Source organism: Adiantum capillus-veneris, chromosome 14, assembly GCF_014529385.1.
Source record: "Adiantum capillus-veneris isolate H3 chromosome 14, ASM1452938v2, whole genome shotgun sequence".
Lineage (NCBI taxonomy): Eukaryota > Viridiplantae > Streptophyta > Polypodiopsida > Polypodiales > Pteridaceae > Adiantum > Adiantum capillus-veneris.
In genome coordinates, this window is record NC_140944.1 from 56972412 (window position 1) to 56992525 (window position 20114).

The 20114-nt window shown below is 39.3% G+C and overlaps 1 pseudogene; it reads right to left on the reverse strand.

Annotated features, from left to right (window-relative positions):
* Positions 1-259: 259 nt before the first annotated feature.
* Positions 260-4193, reverse strand: LOC147442423 (uncharacterized; annotated as a pseudogene).
* Between the last annotated feature and the right edge of the window lie 15921 nt (positions 4194-20114).

The window sequence follows — 20114 nt, forward strand, 5'->3', positions numbered from 1 at the left end:
ACATGTACATGCATCCTCTAAATATTTTCCATCATCAACAAAGATCCAATGGTATATCCAATGGCTTACATGTCAAGGATGGATTTCCTTTGAATCATCCATATACCATTTTTTGTGTCAATGATTCAATGCCAAGAAAATCCACCAAAAATATTTTGAAACATGTATGCATACTCTAAAATTAATTTCCATCATCCACATGCTTCATATTTTGATCCAATGGTACATCCAATGGCTTGCATGCCATCATACTAAACTTCTAAAGTATGTCAAGGATGTATTGACGTTTAATAAGACATATGCCATCTTTTGTGTCAATGACTTCAATTCCAAGAAAATATAGTAGCTCACCAAGATCTTTCATGTCAAACTCTGCCTGCAATCTTTGATCAATTTCTTTAATGGCAGTCATATTGTCTCCTGTAATGATTAAGTCATCTACATAAATCACCACAATGGCACAATTGTCTTACAATACATAAAGTGAGTGATCCACCTTTGATTGCATGAATTTGAATCTCTTTAACATCTTGCTAAACTTCTCACACCATGCTTGTGATGCTTATTTCAAACCATAGAGACCTGTCCTCAATCTACATACATAGTCTTGATACTTTGATGCACAAACCCTTGTGATTGATACATGTACACCTCCTCCTATAAATCTCCATTCAAAAAATAAATTCTCACATAGTTTTGCTTCAATTTCTATCCATTTATTATCACCAATGCTACATAATCCTCATGGTAGACATTTTTGCAACCAAACTAAATGTTTCATCATAGTCCAAGCCATGAGTTTGGCATATCCCTTTGTGACCAACCTTCCTATATATCTTTCTACCTTTCCATGAGCCTTGCATTTGAGCTTAGTAACTTACAAACCCATTTACAACCAATAGCTTTTTTTTCCATGAGATAATGGTACCAAATCCCATGTGTTATTCTTCTCAAGAGTTTCTATCTTCTCATACATAGCATCTTTCCATTCTTCACGTTGGATTGCTTCTTTGTAGCAAGTTTTCTTCACATGTTGAACTTTTACTATCATATAAACATAATACACCCTCATATAGATATTATTATCAATCTATCAATCGGTTAACTCTTTGTGATCTTTGCAAGATCGGCTCCCTTTGTACTTGCCTTTCATGCGGTGATATATAGCGTCCACTACTTCTCAACACACTACTATCCACACTACTATCCAAAACATGTCCATCTACATCATGCTAATTTATCTTTTTCTTAGCTTTCTCTTGAGTTGTGTAACTCAATCTACTGCTCCATGGGTTCTCTGATATCTGGCACCACGTGAATCTTGTGGTCCAGACATACTTCTAGTTACATGTTTCTCTTCCACAAGATTTCTATGTATATTATGATCATCTTCATTCTCATATTCATCAATGAACTCAACATTATTTTCTTTATACCAAGAATCATCCTACAAAAGACTACATCTTCACTTACATACACATTTCTTCTTGTCAAATCATAGCACTTCTATCCTTTCTTCTCATTCAAATATCCAAGAAATGCATCTCTAAACTATCTTGCATCCATTTTACTTCTCACCTCATGCAATACATGTACATAGTAGATGATTCCAAATACATGAAAATATGTCACAGTAGGCTCTCCCCCAAAGTCTCTCATAAAGAGATACATCATGAACAATTTTTAGAGGTTTTCTTTTGAGTATATGGACACCCATAAAACATGCCTCATCCCAACAGTAAAATGGCATGTGTTTCTCATTCATCATAGCCCGCACAACTTCCATAGTCACTCTATTCTTCCTCTCGGCCACACCATTTTGTTTTGGAGTATACCGGCATGTAACTTGCTTTTGAATACCATGCTCACATAGGTATGCATCAAAATCATGTAAGATATGCTCACCACCACTATCAAGAATCAAGCATTTACATATCTTCCAACTTGATTTTCAACCATGTTCTTAAACGCCACACTCAAAACACTTGATGTTTATGCATCATAAAGTAAATCCAAGTATAGTGACTATAATCATCAATGCAAATCAAAAAGTAAGATTTCCACGTGAAGTATGTTCACAAGGACCCCATACATCACTATGAATCAAGGCCAATGGATGCATATGGATTGTCTCTCTACAAAAAAATGACAATTTTGTTTGCTTTCCAAATTGGCATACTTCACATACATGGTTGAGATCCAAGTTACCAAAATGTGGCAATCCTCTAGCAATATCATTCTTTTGCATCATTTTTAGCTTTCTCAAGTTTACATGCCCAATTATTTTGTGCCATAACTCCACATTTTCATCATTATGTGCAACCCTTGTGTATATATTCTCATGAGGAACTAAATTACCTACATCCAACATAAGCAGTTGTCCAACTTTCTTGTCTCTTCTAAGTAACTTCCCACGTCTAGAATGGCTAATATCATGTATAAAACAACCAAAGTTATCATTAGGTGAAATTTGGACTCACAAAGGGGCCCTTTAAAGAGTTTGACTTTACCTCTCTCTACCAAAACGGGCACATGGATAAATTTTTGCAAAAAAACTCCAAAGTTGGCCGAGGTTTGATAGTTAGAATGTCCTCTTCAAGTTCTATCTACTGATATATAGCACACCATGAGATTCCTCATATTTTAGAAGGTTCTTTTTTTGATTCACCTATGATGTGACAACTCTATTGGAATCTAAGTGAATAAGAAAAAGAACTTATAAAATATGAGGAATCTCATGGCGTGCTATATATCAGTAGATAGAGCTTGAAGAGGACATTCTAACTGTCAAACCTCCTCCAACTTTGGAGTTTGTTTGCAAAAATTTATCCATGCACTCATTTGGTAGAGAGAGGTAAAGTCAAATTGCTTAAAGGGCCCCTTTGTGAGTCCAAATTTCACCTAATGTGAATTTAATTTGCATGTTTTGATCAGCCATTTTTCCAATGGAAACAAAACTTTTGAAAATAGTCGGTGTATGCAACACTCTCCCAAAGTATTTTACACATCACTCTCTGTTATCAATGGTACATCATCTACATGTGTAATTACATACATAGTATCATCTCTCATAGCCACATACTCCTCATTAGGTATAGGTTTCTTTCCATCAAACCATTCTCCATGACAAGTCATATAATTGGTGCATTTAGAATTAACATACCAACTTCTATCACTTCCCGTTTGGACATGCTTTCAAGAACACATATCATAGCAAAAAAATAACCGTGAGAATCAACATCATGATTCATGAGCACCACTATAACCCCCTCTTTCAAAAAACTGAGAGGATTGTGGTCTCCCATGACTTCTACCACAACAAATTTCATTCTATCTGTGATGACACGCTCCCTCAAATGTCCATATCTACCACAATAGTTACAACGTCTATCTATTTGCACAAAAGCACTACCTCTACTTTGTGGCACGACTTTCCCCCTTGAACTATGAATAAAACCACCTCCTCTTTGTATAGGGGGTCTTTGAACATAATCATTGCCTCTTCCTTGCACATGATTTACTCTTCCATACATTGCCCATCTTTACGCTTATGATAGAAAACTGCATCTCTATTTGAGCCACTTGAAGATGCATTGAGACCAAGTTTCACTTCTTTTGCCATACGTAAAGCAATCAACTTCTCAAAGTCCAACATCATACCTCTCAATAAAATAGAGTTTTCCAATGACATATATTGTGGTCTTAAACCATTTATCATAACCAAAACAATATCATCTTCTTCAACTATACAATTTATGAATGCCAAATCTTTCATAATTTGTCTAATTTCAACCACATATTCAATTATTATATGGATTCTTTGCCATACTCCATGCAACTTTTGCTTCAATTGAATCCTTTGTGCCTCAATACTTCTACCATACATCTTATGCATAGCATCTCAAGCATCCTTTGGTGTACTAGTCTTCTTGATATGAGGTATCAGGCTTTTTGAAATACACATGGAAACCCAATGCAACACTTTTTGTGATTTTTTAATTCACAATTTGTACAATTTTTTTCTCTTTCAAAGGATTTGGAGGAAATTTTAGACATACATCTTCACTTGTGACAAGATCCCATATACCTTTGCTCATCAAGAAGTTCTCCATTCAATAAGTCCATACATAGTAGTTGTCTTTTGTGAGATTTTCACCAACAATTTGAGTTATTTGCAAAGAAGAATCATCCATACTTGCTTCAAATACTTCAAATTACAAATACCATCAATGCATGATGTACATGAAAGTCTCTTTGCTTCCACAATCTTTATGCTAGTATGTGCAAAAAACCACAACTTCACACATAAGCTTCAAGTCACTTAAACATTTCCTCCAATCTCTTAGATCTGCACACACCTCTCAACTTTTATGCATATACAAGTGTCCAAAACCTACTATATACACTTTAAATTAGCCACTCTTTACTTATCAGATGCCAACAAGTAATTTAAGAGAAATTTATATGCAAAAAACATCTCTATTCAATTATTGTTTTGGAGTTGATTAAGTTTTTTTTTCTTTTTTTTGTAGATTTCTTTTGATAAGTCATAGCATTCAAAGTGTCTTTCTATAGAGCCATCATGTGCATCAATTGGAAACTTTGAGTGAGGGATGTGGCCAAAAAATTGAAGTGCTATCATGCAATCTACCAAAAACGCTTTCACTCTCCTTGCACCACCGGTGCTTGAAATGCTCAAATATTTACTTTAACTTGGCTCTCGTACCAAATTTAGATAATAAGAAATTCCATACACTCATAAACACACTCAAGAAGCTCAATCCATGGTTGTATCTCTTCTTCTTCTTCATTGAGGTAGAGAGAATATACACACACTCCTCAGTAGTAGACTGGTCAGTAAATATATAGTTAGTCATAGTATGTAAGACACATATGTCACTTGTATGGCTAATCAAGTGACCTTCAAGTACACACAATAACTGAAGTAGAAATTTTTCCACAATAGTATATGGGTGAAAGCATGTTAACGTGACACTCTTTTTGTGCTAATTAGCAATTTCAAGTTAATACATTTTAAAAAATTTGGGCGTTAGGTAAAATTTTTACAACTTATATCAAAATTTGTCGGAGGTTGTACATTTGGATTCCTTGTTTTAGGAGATTTCTACCGATATATCATATGTCATAGATCTTGGAGATGTAGCTCATGTTATTGTACTAGTCAGCATATGTCAAAATTGTGCTAGTTAGCAATGTCTGGGACATGAAAAAGTGTGACACGTTAACATGATTTCACCCATATATCTTTGTCACTCTATCATCGTGTCTTACTGAATCAATTGTAGTTTCCATTCTTTAGTCAAGTCTACATCAAGAGAGAGTGTATGTGGAAAACCAACTAATATTTGAGTCTTTCTTAAAGGTCAATGTCCAGCTATAAGGCAAGATTTTGTATTTCATCATCCATTGCATCAATTAATCTCTCTTCTTCATTAGAGTATTTTTCATGTGCTAACGATGTGAGGGGATGGGATTCGGTAGAAGTCATGTCGTTCTCGATAAGATTATATCATTTTTTACCTCTTTTGAGATCAAAGCTTTGTTGGTGGTGTCAAACATCTGACATCCAAGTGAGGACCAACAAGCACAACTTGCCTCCATGGACTGAGAGAATCTAAGAAAATATAGAAGAAAGCATTCTCACTATGTGTTGGCAAAATGTATGGTTCTTATGTTGTTTGTAATGGTTTTGAAGAATCAACTCACATAAAATTAGATGTCTCTTATCTCATGTAAGCTCTAGCCCCTTTATACTCAGTATGGAACCCCTCAATCTCCAATGCAATAACGTGTTTTATCATAAGATATCAAAAACACCTAAGAAAAAAGTTTTAAGCTAGTAATGTCAAACATTCATGTTATCTATAAATTCATATTACCCTCTTGCAAACAAATAAATTTAGCTCATAAATATCACTATGGCTCCCACATAGTTGAGCTCATCATCAATAGGGTTTGTGTCTCTTGCACTTGCATGTGATTGCTACTTGTAAGAATCTTGAGTTACATGTCGTTATTCAATTTTATAAACTTGAAGATGTTTTCAATAGGCCCACATGTTATTGTACGCACATGCCCAAAAGTTGAAAAATTGAGTACATAAATTTTAAGCAATAATATTAGAAACTCAGACACATTAGTTGTTAACTGAGTCAACATCAGTTAACAAAAGCTGCTAAAGACCGCAGACATATGGATGCACATCAAGGATGAATACAAAGAAGCAGTAAAGATTGGAGTTACACGTTTTCCACGTTTTCCAAAATGGTCATGTATTGTAAATTTCCAATTTATTTCAAGCCATTGTAATATTTTAATGTGTTACGGGCTCAATGGGAGTTTCAAGCTGTAAAGAACACGTCAGTTAGTGTGCCTACGTAGCAAATTTATTAAGTGCAAGAGTCCTAAAGGCCTTGGGCGCCCGAACATTGCATATTTTTACCCTAGATACATAAGGCAGTGTGTAAATGAAATTAGGATTCTCAAGCTCATTGTTGAGAACACTCTTTGGTGAGAGCTCTTGAGGTGTGTGGCTATGGAGTTGATTAACACTAATCAATGATTCATTCTCTTTCACTATGCCTCTCTCATGCTTCTTATGATTGCCTATGATGCTTAGATTAGATAAATCGTAACTAATTAGTGATTAATCTCTCTCTAATCTTGTGTGATTTCCCTCTTTTTCTTGTGTGTGCATGTAGGTTTGATTGCAGTGTGGTGCTCGATAGATCTATGTGTGTGTGTTTGCGATTAGTGTGTTGCATGATAGGATTAGTGTTGTGTGCGTCTTGCAATCGTTAGTGTGTATGATTGGGTTGATTGGAGGTGAAGAGAAGTGGATATGGAGATTGCCCTTCATTGTATCTTAGCTCCTCCATAGGCCAATAAGCTCACCTCGCAGAGTTAACCATTCGTGTTGCCATGATTAGCTCACTAATCGTGTGAGTGTTTCCATGCCCTAACCGGGTAGCTGATCCCTCTGGATTGATAATTTTGTTGGTCATTGAAGCTATTTAATGATGGAGCCCCCAAAATTTGGCGCCGTTGCCGAGGAGGATGGCCTACGCTAGTGTAATTGTGGCATAATAGAATGTGTTCCCTCATTAATTTCACTACTAATTTCACTTGTGTGTATATGTTTTTGTGGATTTTGGATGTGTGTGCATGAAGCAATGTGTTCATAATTTCCTAATGTGTCACCATATCTTGCCAATTGTGTGTTTACACACTCTAATTTCACACTAACCCCTTGCTAATTTCACTAATCTTTGCTAACTTACTAATTTGCTATGAAGGATTGGAGCATTCAACCATTCAATTGATCTTAAATGGAAAGGTAATCAAGGTGGTATTCTCAAGCTCCCTAGAATCTAAAGATGTGTAGAATTGTGTAGAGATCCCACCATGATGATGCAATGTAATGCTATGCTATGTTGATGCAATGCAATGTCGATGCTATGTTGGATTGAAATTTTTTTGTTCGTTCATTTTCATGCCGTCATAATGCCAAAATTTTAAAGATTTGGTGACGTATGAATTTGACAAGTTTCAATTGTTAATTGGTGAATGTGCGTTGCTAATTGTGTGCCTAATTGAGTTAATTGCATGCTTAAGGTTACTCTGATGTAGGTGGACAATGCTCAATAGTTGCAAAAAGGTTTAGTATTAGAGAAAAACAAGCCAACATCGATTGAAGAAAGTGATCAAAGCAAAGAAAATGCAGATAAAGCTCAACCAAAGGACACAATCACTCCTAAGACGATCAAGTGCAACATTGTTGGTGAAAACGAAGAAAAGATGTTAAGAGAAATAAAGCTAGATTTTCAACTAGACAAGAACCTCATGTCTTTTTGCACTTGGAAAAAACGTGGCCAACCACAACTGGAAGATGCTCCTAAATTGTGAGAATATCTAGAAACAAACAAGCAAAATGCTGGGGAATCATCTCCACCACCATTGAAGTAAGTTCACAGATAATCATAGCTCAATTCCATGTGATCACAACAAAAGATATGCCAGAAGACATCATAATGGGAATGCCAATGGCTCAGAACATGTCATAGATATATAATTCAAACATGATGGAGTCATCACAGATAACAAATAATGAAGACCAAGACTCGTCACTTGCGGACGACAGCACAAAGTCCTCAAGCACAGTTAAAATGGAGAATGCCAAAGCAAATCTTATTGAAGATGATTCATCTTCATTGAGCAAACCTTCAGAAGAGCTTAAAGCAAATCAGGAAATATCAAGTGCAGATCAAACAGAGAAAAGAGAAACCACGGAACACTACAAGAGGCTATTCATATTAGCGACGCTCACACAGCGACGCTCAAAAAAAAATAATCCCGGCGTCGCTATGAGCGTCGCAAATTTCTTTGTTAATTTGCGACGCTCAAAGCGACGCCGGCTGGGCTAAAAAAATAACCGAGCGCGCCCAAAAACTCAGATCTCAGATCTGAGTTTTTCAGTGCCCTCAAGCAAGGAGCAGGTAACGCTCTCCCTCTCTCTCTCTCTCTCTCTCTCTCTCTTTTTCTTCTCCACACACACACACACACACACACACGAGGAGAGGAAGGAGAGCCAGGTATGCTCCTTCCCTCTCCTCATTCTCATGTTCCCTTCCCCTCTTTCTCTCTCCCTCTCTCTCTCTCTCACACACACACACATACACACACACACACACACACACACACATAGTGTTTTTGAAAGAGAGAGAGAGAGAGAGAGAGAGAGAGAGAGAGAAGAGAGAGAGAGAGAGAGAGAGAGAGAGAGTACAAACATAAACAAAAACGCACACACACATACATAAACAAAGAATGCACACACACATTGAGAGAGGAAAAGAGAGAGAGAGAGCATGCATAAACAAAAAACTCACGCATTGAGAGAGGAAAAGAGAGAGAGAACATGCATAAACAAAAAACGCACACATTGAGAGAGGAAAAGAGAGAGAAAACATGCATACGATCCAAAAAAACGCACACACATTGAGAGAGAAAGAGAGAGAAACTAATTTAACGTCGTAGGAAACTAATTAAAATTAAAAGACCTAAAGATCTAGCCGACGAGGAGTTGAACTCAAGACCTATTATTCAAGAGGGAAATGGCATAATCAATCTATCATACTTGGCATGGGTGATAGAAAGGTTATACCATTTATCTCTTTTTATTGGCACACACGCGCACACACACAAGAAGAAGAGAGTTATAACGTCGTAGGAAACTATCTTAAAAGACGTTAAAGATTAGGTTATATGTAGACTTACATTAAATTAGATTTAGGTTTATTTTTAACTAGATTTACGTTTATTTACGCTAGATTTAGATTTACGTTATATTAGATTAGATTTAGGTCTCCATAGACTGCGATGCCTGCATGAAGCGGGTGAAGAAAGCCCTCAATGGAATATAGGGTATTGCTGCCTTCACTCATGGTGGGCTCCGTCGATCCAAAAGTACTTGTGAAATGTCTTCAGAAGATAGGGAAGAAGGTGGATCTTCAGGGCGGCAAGAGTCACTACATCCCCGACACAATGACCATCTAGACAACCTCTAGTCATTCAACAGCAACTTCAAAGTTAGTAACAAGAGCAAGAACGGTCTAAAGGGCCAATTGCTGTCGTCAGATGTGGATGGAGATGAGGCAGCGTCACCGCCGGAAGTTAACTCTCACATCTTTAGTGATGAGAATGCCAACTCTTGCCGAGTTATGTGAAAAATTATGTGTTAAATCAGTTTTAAGGTTCTTATAATCCCTGTTAGTTTAGTTCTTTGTTTTTAATATAACATAATTTACGTTAGATTTAGATTTATGTTATATTAGATTAGACTTAGGTTTATTTAGGTTTACCCACACACACACACACACACACACACACACACAAGAAGAAGAGAGTTTTAACGTCGTAGGAAACTATCACAAAAGACGTTAAAGATTAGGTTAGATGTAGACTTACGTTAAATTAGATTTAGGTTTATTTTTAGTTAGATTTACGTTTATTTATATTTGCGCTTATTTACGTTAGATCGAGTCCACGCAAGAATTACTTATGGTTTAGGGTTTAGGGTTAGACGAACAGTGAAAAGATCTACTGTGAAAAGATGTTAAGATGCTGTGAAGTGCTACAGCTAGAGAAGAGGCAAAGGGGTTTTGTCCACTACATGCAGTATCATGTAGACGTGGGTGTGTAGATTTCTTGTACCCATAAATATAGGTATTGACCAATAAAGACGAGATTATAACCCGGTGGTTCTGATCTCCGTGCACCTCTAGACCGAGGTGTGCGGGGATTGGACATGACTAGAGAATGTGAGGTAAAGAGAGAGGAGAGAGAGAGAGAGAGAGAGAGAGAGAGAGAGAGAGAGAGAGAGAGAGAGAGAGAGAGAGATAAGACGAAGAATGCCAATAGAATATTAAATTTGTTGTCCAGGTATAAGTTTTTTATCCTCATTATGAGTAGTGACGAGGATGTGGGACCGTCCAACCGAAACACCTATCTCTCAACGAGGGTCTTATGTCCTTGTAATCAATGCAAGCATGCTGTGCGACGGACAAGACGTGTTTCTTTGCAGCACGTTCGTGAATTTGGCGAGTTCGATCCATCTATTATAGATCGAGTTGTTGCCAATTATAACTCGTCGGACTCTGACGCTGGCCAACAAGCAACAATCTTGCAACCCAATAGACATGTTTGCAGGCGCTTTGGTCAAGCAGCATATGTGAGGCCACAAGATGTAGCCTCTGACAGCTCGGGGGATGATCATGCAAAGCACATTCCCAACGAGGCAATGTTTGAGCCCGAGATTGATGAAATGATCAAGACGATCATGGATTCAGAAAGGCTTATCTATGATGATATGAAAAGTGAAGCCGATACGCCATTGTATAATGGAGCACGTATGTCTAGATTGAAAGCACTCCTGGTTCTTCTCAACATGCAGGCAAAGTTTGGATGGAGTGACACTAGCGTCACAGCGCTTTTCAGGTGATCTATTACAATTAGTTTACTTTAATAAAACTCTAAATGTATAATGATCTGATAGATTTTTACACGACTGTATCATATTTTTATGTTGTGTAGATTGCTGAAAGAGCACATACTACCAGCTGACAATGTGATGCCAGATTCCCGAGATGAAGCAAGAAAGATTTTGCGAAACTTGGGGATGGATTACAATTCTATCCACGCTTGTCCTAATGACTGCATTCTTTTCAGAGGGGAATACATAGACATGGAGAAGTGTCCGAAATGTGATTCCGAAAGATATCGAGTAGATCTCCACGGGACAAAAATTCCACAAAAGGTTTTGCGACATTTCCCTCTTCTTCCTCGCATCAAGCATTTCTTCGAATGTAAGTCCATGGCCGCCCTAGCATCATGGCATGAGGAGAATAAATCTTCGGATGGTGTGCTACGAATTCCTGCAGATTGCGTAGCGTGGAAACATATAGATGGAACATGGTCGGATTTTGCCAGGGAAGCTCGAAATTTGCGCTTAGGCCTGGCTATGGATGGCGTAAATCCATTTGGTCAAAGATCAACATCTTACAATGTATGGCCCGTTGTCATCGTCAACTACAACATTCCCCCGTGGTTGACTACGAAGAAGGGGCACCTATGGCTAAGCTTGATTGTGCCAGGGCGATATAAAGTGGGGAATATGGATGTGTATCTTCGTCCACTATTGGAAGAGCTACAACAATTGTGGATTGGCATAGAGGTGGTGGATATGAGCCGACACACAGGAAGACGGAATGCTTTGATCAGAGGCATTCTAATGTGGACCATGCATGACTATCCCGGGCTAACAGAATGCTCAGGTGATCTATTGACACTCCTCACTCAGACACTGTAAATCTTGTTTTTTCCCATAGTTGATCTATTATCATGTGTATACATGTAGGGCTTCAAACAAGCGGATACAGAGCATGTGTCACATGTGGACCTAGACTGAATGCACGTAGGGCACCCTCACTGAAGAAGCAAATCTACGAAGGTCATCAAGCGTATCTTCCAGAGAATCATGTGTTACGCGACGGCTTTTTGGGAAGAGAGCCACCAAGGATGTCTGCACAAGCATGGTTAGAGCAGAAGGAGATGTGCGATGACGGATTGCCTCCAGGGATGAAGAGACTATCTCTATGGTACGAGTTACCATACTGGCCCCGACTCATGATCAATCACTTGCTCGATCCAATGCACATATTCAAGAATGTGGGTAATCTACTATGGGACCATCTGACCGGCAAGAAAGATACTTTGGGAGCCAGAGTTGACCTTAGAAATGTGGATCGTATGGAGCAATATTGGCCGCAAACAGCGTCTGATGGATCGATAAAACTCCCCAAAGCACCATGGATTTTCACAGGAGCCCAAGAACGCAAAGTAAAAGAGACCATTCGATCTTTGCGGACCCCCACTGGCGTAATGCACTCGCTCCGAACGTGTTTTACTAAAGAAGGAAAGCTTACCGGTTTGAAGTCACACGATTGGCATAAAATGTGTCAGGTACGTTCATAGTGGACTTTAATATCATTGCATAAAATGTGGACTTTAATATCATTGCATAAAATGTGGACTTTAATATCATTGCTGCACATACTTTACAGTTTATTTTACCAGTTGCCATTGAGAGATGTTTGTCTCTCGACATCCGTAACACAATCTACAAACTTGCAAAGCTGGTGCAATGGATCTCACAAAAGGAGATCAACGTAGACTCCATACCATTTGCCAAACTAAATGCTGCGGAGCTTGTGTGCATGTTTAAGAAACATTTTCCTACTACAATGCTAACCATTCAGGTGCATCTTCTTGTTCACATAGTTGATGAGGTGGAAATAGCTGACACAGTTCATTCCAGATGGATGTTCTTCTTAGAACGTTTCATGAAAACGCTTAAGGGATATGTGCGTCAAAAGGCACGTCCGTAGGGTAGCATGGCAAAAGGTTGGTTGGTATCAGAGTCCCTAGTGTACATTGGAGAGTGGCTAGACGGATTTGATAATTCCCGGGACACGCTATGGCGAACCATAGATGATGAGCGCATATCTGGGATTGTCATGTGCAATCTCGGTGTTGAGAAGAAGATGACGGAAGATCTAGAGGCTAAAATCAACCGATTTTGCATGCTTCACAATCCAGTGATGCAAAAGTGGATTTCACAATATGAGGATGCAAAGCAAGAGCGACAAAGGGCACGAATCGAGTGGAGACGGGGAAGACGACCACCGATGCACTATCCAGCGGTTCTGGAGAGCCTACCCAGACCTTCATGAGCTTAAGATGGTTGCACAACCAATTGAAAAGCGCACAACAATGCGGTGACGAAGTGACTGAGGAAGAGTGGGAGTACTCTCGGGGTTGCGCGACCAAGGTAAGTTTGCAATGTACGACTAGCTAGTGACTTTATTTCTAAACGTTTGAACGGCCACTCATAATCTTTGTTCGTTGTAGTATAAGTCATACACAGCAGCATGGTGTAAAGGTCGACATTTTAGGGTGGAACGAATCGACAAAAAGCGTTTTACTCAAGATTGTGGAATCATGGCAAAATTTGAACAGTCTAGTCGACGACGTTCCTCTGATGCAGATCCTGTGGTGGCGGAACTCACTTACTTCGGCACGCTGCAAGAGATTTTGAGGATCGATTACAGAGCATTTTTTTGTCGACTTGTTCGACGTGCAATGGTTCAAGATAATCATGGAGGGTCGCAACGCTACTGTGCGTAGAGGAGAGTCTAGTTTTCTTGAGGTGGATTCTACTAAGAAATGGACTGACCTAAGAGACACTTTCGTACTACCCGAGCATTGTGAACAAGTAAGTATGTAAATAGTTAACATCCCCCTTTTACAAGTTATGTGCTTGAAAGCTCTCATGTAAGTTATGTGGCTCTGGCAGGTAATATTTCATCCTACAAAGTCTACATCAAACTGGTGGTACGTCATAGAGGTAGCCCCTCGTAGTGCAAGGACGTATGAAGGCTACCATGTGCCAATCACAACGGCATCAATGGAGGAGATCAGAGAAGATGCTCAATCAGAAGCCGCTGCGATGGTGCCAGACGAGCATCAAGATGCTACTACTCTATATGGGGTGCATGCAGAGGAGCTACAAAATGAAACAGAGGATATGTGTTTAAACGGAGAGCTCTATATAGATATAGGAAGTTATGCTGAGTTATGCGAGGATGAGAGAGAGATCTCTTAAAGCCACAAATATTGTATTTGAACAATTTTGCTCCGTGTTGTAAAAGCTCTGGCTCTCTAAGTACCTTCCATGGTGTATAACGCTCTTTTCTACTCGCGCTCACATCTTTTGATTGAAAATTCTGAGTTTTCGACTTGCCTCTTCTATCACTCGATTCATTGTGTCATTGTATTTATATGCGTCATTACGTCATTGTATTTAATGGTCTTTGCATCATTGTCTACTCTATTCATTCAATATTAAGTTTAAATATTCGTGTGTTTAATGCAGGTATGGATGATGAGGAGTTTCTTTCTTCTTTGTCACCGCAGCAGAGACAGTGGTACGTGGAGCGTCATCGCTCTGGCGCATCATCGCGCGTTCCTACTCCATCCGCATCTCCCTCTCTTTCGGAGCATTCGGCGCGCTCCGAAGCTTCGGCGTCGACGAGACGAGCTTCACACTCGTCTAGACACCGGCGCTCTAGTGGTGGCGATGGCGGTTGTTGTGGGGATTCCGCCACCGATGCCTCCACACCGCCTCGTGTTCGACGAGGCTCTTTACCCTCCCCTTCTTTGCCCGCCCCCACACCAGCCACAGCATCGCCATCTACGCCAGGTTTTGCACGGCTGACTGTTCCTAGAAGCTACACACCTCTACCTACTCCGCCAGGAGCCACCCCTCTCGACACTCCTTGCTTCGGGGCCCAGACGCCGGTGGAGACACCTGACGTCCGTACCCCCATCGACACGCCGCTAGAGACCCCTGCCGGGACACCCAGGTTCACGCGTCACCGGCCAGAGGGCTTGTCTTACTCCATCGACTTCAGCGGCGGCATCATCATGGATGATGACGGCAAGAAGGTGATCTCGCGCATGCGTGGTCTTTGCTCTCAGCTGTTTAGACACTACATACTAAACAAATGGAGTGAAGTACCAAGTGATTTAAAAAACAGAGTCATCAGCATACTTCATGATGAGTTTCCCGTTCCAACACGGGATCAGTGCTTCAATGAAGACCTGATGAAGATTCGAATGCGCGAATACTGCAAACACAAGCATTCCGAAGTGCAAAAAGCAATCAAGAATGGGTGGAACAGGCCAGATTGGCTGGCCAAAGAAGATTGGAAGAATGCGAAGAAAGCAGCGCGCGAGAATCCCGACAAGTGGAAGCAACAAAAGGATGCAGCCAGAGCGCGAGTAGAGGCAGGGAGCTCGCACCACTTGGGGAGCGGTGGATGGGCATCATTTGAGGCCGATTTTGTAAGTGTTTTCACATTGCTCTTTATGTTCGATAGTTTAGGGTTTATGAGTTTTTTAATTCTAACATAATGAAATCTTTGTATGTTTTGACAGTGGTCGATGACAGGACGTGATCCCACACCGTACGAGCGCGAGTACGCAGGCAGGAAGGGCTTAAACGCCCTGATGGACATTCTCAGTTCTCGCGGCGGCATGGTTAGTATTAGGGTTTACTCTTTTTTATTTTTTGTATTGTTTTATAAATGTCGTTATATGTTTATACTTACTGAAAGCTGTCTTATTGTCTTTTTTTGCAGAATCCGACAGATACGTCGCTTGGACGCGATGAGACATCTGACTAGACGACGTCAGTTTAGCCGTAGCTAGATAGCATTAGTTTAGGGTTTCTCATAGCTTACGTCTTTTTGAACCATGTATGTTATTACATTTGTCACCGCAGTTCCTTTTGCCAATCAATTCTTTATGCCTATGATGTTGTACAATTGTCATTATTACATTTGCCAATCAATTCATTTTGCCTATGATGTGTACAATTGTCAATTTTGCAAACAATGCGTCTTGTGGGTGACTATTTTGGGTCTATTATCTACCCTTGCACTTTTTTTAAAAAGTGAATCAAGTACAATATGGTTGATGGGTGGCAGGGCATTGAATGGCCTGCCACCAAAAAACAATTCTCTCGGGCGTCGCTATAACCGTCGCTATTTATGGCTCTGTAGCGTCGCTATAGTCTTCAGTGTAAACGTCGCTATAATCGTCGCTATAAGCGTCGCTATCAGCGTCGCTATATAGCGACGCTTATAGCGACGTATATAGCGACGCTCGTAGCGACGGTTTTAGCGACGCCGGGGGTTATAAAAACCCAGTGTATTTCCGTCGCTAACAGAGTCACAAGAGCACACAACCTCTTGTAGTGGAAGTTATTGAGAAAAGAATGCCACCAAAGCCAGAAGTTAAGAAGAACGGGGTTGCAGACAATCAAGAAGAAATAGGAAGTCCAAAGATCAATCACTCATTTCCAGCTAAATCAGCTGATGAAAGTCAGATTAGAAAACATGGTCTCAAGTCACCTTTCATAGAGACACAATTAGATCAAGATGAGACCATGGAAAATGCAGGACAGAGATCTTCAATAGACCCAGCAACGAGAATAGTTATAGTCCTCAATAGTATAAAAGGAGCAAGTGTCAGATGCAGTTCTCTACTAGATAAAGAAGCAAAGTGCAATATGGTTGCAGACAACATTCAGAGCATTCTAGAGATTACTCAAGACAAGCCAAATAATAGAAAAATCATGGTAAGGCTACAAGTAAAAAAGAAATGGTTGCTACCCTTCGCATCCAAAATCATGAAGAGCATTAAAGTTTCAGGTGAAGCCTTCAAACAAAATGCTTGCAGATGTCATCCTTGGATATCAGTGGTTAGACCAACACAAGGCCTACAAGGAAGATACAATGCTAATACTCTCTTCTTTAAGAGGTACCGAGCAACGTTTACAGGTACCGTTAATGCTAGATTCAAAGTTGCAAAAGTCACAAGAGTCGAAGAAAAATATTGCAGACAAAGGTAAAGCTAAAGTGGACACTCCATCGATTAGCAAAGAAGGTGTGATAGCACATGCCTCTACATCAAAGAAATGTTTGAGGATTATCCTTACATCTGGTCATCCAGGTATTAGACCCTAATTTAGAACCTCATCATTCTACTTCGCTTGTACATACTTTTCATAAATAAACAGAAGCCTCCTCATTATGCTATTACAACAGACAAATGCAACATCATCTCTCACATCAGACATATTTGGACCAATGAAGATGCTGCAACAAATTGAACCTCATCAACAAATCCAAAGAAAAATGAAGACAATCAGCCCATCAACAACCAATCAAAAACCTTTCACAATCTCCACGGACACTTTTCAACAGTGTCCGAGGACGAGTACTAAAATTGAAAGGGGGGAATGTTAACTTAGTCAACGTCAGTTAATAGAAGCTGCTAAAGACTGAAGATGTACAGATACACATCAAGGATGAATACAAAGAAGTAGTAAAGATTGGAGTTACACATTTTTCACGTTTTTCCAAAATGGTCATGTATTGTAAATTCCAGATTTATTTCAAGATATTGTAATATTTGAATGTGTTACAGGCTCAATGGGAGTTCCAAGCTATAAAGAACAGGTCAGTTAGTGTGCATAGGTCAAGGATTTCATTAACGTAATCACGATCGGGTCATTACATCAATAACTTTAGTATTTGCATTAAAAAATCAAGTGATCACGTTAATTGTTAACGTGACTTTGATTATGATCTGCAAAAACCTATAGAGCCAGTTAGCCCCCCGGGTTTTTCATTTATCCTTGCGGGTCCCGTTGGGCTATTCCATTTTCCCGGCGGGCTCGCCGGGTATATGGAATATCCCGGCGGGCCCATCGGGAAAATGAAAAATCCTGATGGGAATAATTATATATAGTAAACAGTGTGCTAACCGCGGTCCTTTAGCTAGGCAAATCCTTGGGGAGTGTATCCGAGTGCCAAGTATAGTCATCTCCTTGTGAGTTGACCTAAGGTTACAGAGTCACATGTCCTTTTTTTGGGCCGAACGTGATTTTTAATTCGGTAACCACTTCTAAAAATTTTTAATTCGTTTACCGACATAAGGATACAAAACCAAAACAACTGAAAACTTGGAGAGTCATGCTCATTGCGAAGAAGCCATCGGTCCAAATGAGGGTTGTAATTGGTTTTAGAAGATGAGCATGTGTAAATGACGAGTCAATAGTCAAGGGTCGGATGTCCTATACTAGTGTATCGGACATATAAATATCCTTGAAGTCTTACATTTGAGTTGATTTTATACTTGTCACTCCACACTATAAGAGCTATAATCCTTAATTGGGTTAAAATAGCTTTTATATATTGAATTGGTTGCATGGGTGGGCTACAATCCTTCACTGGGTACAAGTAGTCCTCAATTGAGTGATTATATTGAAGATTTATTTGCGTTAGTTCATGCATTATGTATTACGATAGATTAATGGTGCATGAAATGACCAATCATATATTTTATTGCTTTCGTTTTTTTTTATAGAAATTGAAATTAGATGTGTCTTATTGTTTGCAAATCAATGTGGACATATAAATAATCATTATAATAATAATTTCATAGAGAGATTCATAGCATTGTTATAGTTATTATACCATGCATAGACTGCATTGCGATGTGTATAGTTGCTCATAATATAGGTGATCGATATGTGGATTGACTAGCGTGGATTGAAAATCTCATATTGTGCATCATGGTTACTTCCATGTTGAATGGTTTTTAAATTTTAATATATACTAAAAATAAGAATAATGTTTCAAAAACTGAACATCTGGTTCTTTTGTCTTTAGTTTTGATTTAAAAGCAATGGAGCAAAATGTGGGCAGAAGTGGTACGAAGAAGCCAAATAATAAAAAAGCTCCTAGCAAAGAGCGGGATTATGCTCACAACATATGCGGCCGATATATGGAGTGGCAATGTAAATTTTGTCACACAACAAAATCAGGCGGTGCACCACGTATTAGGGATCATTTTTTGGGTAGCGTTAAAAAGAGTTGTAAGAAATGTGAACATCCTCAGGCACCTGCAGCAATTGCAAAGCGTTTGAGAGAAGATCTCACAAAAAAAGGGTGGCAAGAGACAACAGATTTATAGCTCTCTGGCTTCGAGTCAAGAGTTCTCAGAGCCATGTTAACTTCGGAGATCCTGTAGTGACGCCAACTAACCTTGGAGAACAACCTGTGCAAGGAGAGGAAATTCCAGACAGTGTTCCTTTTAAGCGTCACAATGAAGGTGGACTTAGTCAAATACGTCGAAAATCATTACATCAAAGATTTCAAGTACAGTCTCTAGAAGAAGCACAAACTGCACTCGCCGAAGCAATATTCTTTACTGGAAGTGCTTTGTTCATGGTAGACATGGAAGGCTGCTGGGAAGAAAATCGTTGAGTTTGGTCCAGGATTTTCAGCTCGTTTTTATCACACAATAAGAACTTTTTTCTTGGACAAATGTTACATCAAAGTCAAAGAGCGCGTTGGCAAAATAATAGTTGGGAATATTTCGCTTTCAAGATGTACGATTGTGAGTGATGGCTGGTCAAATGTTCAAAGAATATCGCTACTCAATGTAATGCTGGTTTGTCTAAGGGGAGAAACGTTTATAAAGACGATTGATAGTTCTGGTGCAATTAAAAGTGGCAAATACATTTCTGCGGTCTTGATTAATGTAATTAAAGAAATTGATGTTGACCATGTCGTTCAAGTAGTCATGGACAATGCAAAGAATTGTAAAAATGCCAGTAAATTAATAAAGAAGTGCTTTCCACACATTTTTTTCAATGGTTGTAATACGCACAGGTTAAACTTGGTGCTAAAAGATTGATACACTAGCGAAGAAACCACATGGTTCACCAAAATAATTGATACAGCACGTCAGGTTGTGAAATTTATCTTGAAACGACAAAGAGTACTAGATTTGTATAGGATGCGCATGTCAGTGATGTTGAAACTTCTTGTTGAAACTTGGTTCTCACACACTTTTATACCTTGGAATCACTTCTCCGTAATAAATGTGTTGTGATTGACACATTC